This window comes from Myripristis murdjan, chromosome 20 (assembly GCF_902150065.1).
Source record: "Myripristis murdjan chromosome 20, fMyrMur1.1, whole genome shotgun sequence".
Taxonomy (NCBI): domain Eukaryota; kingdom Metazoa; phylum Chordata; class Actinopteri; order Holocentriformes; family Holocentridae; genus Myripristis; species Myripristis murdjan.
Window position 1 is genome coordinate 8,423,548 of NC_043999.1, and position 2,106 is coordinate 8,425,653.

Genomic DNA, 2,106 nt, shown 5'->3' on the forward strand with positions numbered 1-2,106 from the left:
GGTGAGGTGCAGCGCTGTGCTGTGCTCGACGAGGCCCTTTTCTCGCAACGCCTCGGTTGTGCCGCTGATCCTGCAAGAGAGGAGAGCAGAGATGAGTTTCTATTTCCATCAGTCTCTCAGCTTTAAATGTCATTATGGAAATGACACCATCATCCTTTTGTTGGACTCTTGATTGGACTTCTTTTTTTTTTTTTTTCTTTTTTTTGGGGGGGTTGAGCTCCTGCTTATATTGCAGTGTGTGAAATGGCAGGGAGTCTGTGGATGACACATATCCTGGCCCTTTCTATTTTGCTCCAGATTAGCACTCTACTGTTGGGTTTTTGTCGAGTGATAATGAGCTGAGTCTGTGTGTGTCCTATCATCGCTGAATGAGGGGCGCCTCTTGTGCCACGGATGAGGTCATGTGGAGGAGAGGAGAGGGAAAAAGGAAGAGAAGAGTTCGCCGGAGAGAAAACAGGCATGACGACGCACCCGGATACCAGCTTTAGCCCCCTTTTTTTTTTTTGTCCCCCCCCCCCCCCCCATCTTAGATTCAGCAAATTCAGGTTTAATTACCTCCTGGAAACCTCGAATGGTGGAGGTTGCTAAACAAACACGGCGCAGCGCGGTGCCTTCTGGAGAAAAGAAAGCACTACCAGACACTCACTTCCTTCTCTTCCTGTCTCCTCCTGTCATGAGTAGGTGAGAGGCGAGGTGCGCTCCTTCGCACCTCCTGTAAATGGCCCGAGGGTGTGATGTTCTGAGATTGTAGTGTTTCTGTTAACACCCCACCTCAGCTTTGCTCACACGATGTTGTACAAGTTCCCCCTAGCCCTGCACGCCGCTCATGACAAGTGCACAATGAGACAATAGCTTTTGCCGTGAAAAGGCTGCAGTCTAGGCGTTTTACCGTGGTTTTTTTTTTCCCCCTCCTATATCCAATATTTCAGGATCCCTATGGAATTGCTTGGATGTTGGTTTTTTTATGTTTCTAAATACATTTTCCCTCTGAATTGGCCTTTTTTGATATGATAGAAATCTTTAAGATCAGCCGGGTCAACTCCACAAATTTCATCGGCTGTGGATACTTTCTGAGGTTACGTATTGATTTTTTTTAGCGAATCTTCTCGCATGCTGCACATGCACCTACGCTGCCTCGCTCTCCTCTCCATCTGCGTGTTGTTTTCATGCACTGGGAGGACAGACGCATCTGCCTGCATTAACAAACTGGGGGGGAAAAAAATAGGCAGATTTACGGTCAAAAAAAGCCAAAAGGCGAGCGCGGAGGGGGGGAATGGAGGAGAAAAGAGGGCAGAGATGGAAAGTTTGGAGACAAAAAATCCAGCGGAAGAAAGAGAGACTCTTTGACTCCATTATGTTTTGTAAGAGAGAGTGCATTGTGCGGCTGTGGACTCTCTCTGAATCGCCAAACTCAGTTAATCATTGTTAAAGAGGCACAAAAGGCAAGGAAGGGTGTGGGGCGTGGCTGTATTGTCAGCGGGAGGCTGGGCTGCGGGGTTTGCATGTGTGCATGGATGTGTGTGTGTTTGTGTGTGTGTGTGTGTGTGTGTGTGTTGCGCAGTGCGGCCCTCGACTCAGGAGCCAGATCCTGCGAGAGCCGCTTGGCAGGAGGGGTGAGACTTGACCCCGGCGCTCCGCTCTATTCTGTCTATTCAAGTGCTCCCGTTGGCATTATGAAGTAAAATTAGCTGCCTGGTCCCCCGTCTATAAACCTCAACCTCCCCTATCCCTCTCGGCTCCGCCTCCCAGGGGTCACCGCCTGCACCCGTGCATTTTGCTCCATTTTGTCGTGCCTAATGAGGTGACATGCTACATAATTGTGTTGGCAAAACATTCCACACATCTTTTCCCCTCCGCTAATCTTACGGCGTTTCAGCTCGTCAAAAGGAAAAAGCAGCTGGCGTTTGCCACACAGGCTGCCCTCTGTGAGCGGCCCGGCCACCAGGAGGGAGGACGGGACGGAGAGATGAAGGGATGAAGGGATGAGGAGTGAGGTGGAGGGTGGAGGAGCCGTCATATGAGAGGGCTTTGCCAGACTTAAGGCGAAGAGGTATTTTCCCACCAAGCTGACACTTTTCCCCCTGAAAATCTGAAAATCTGCCTTTG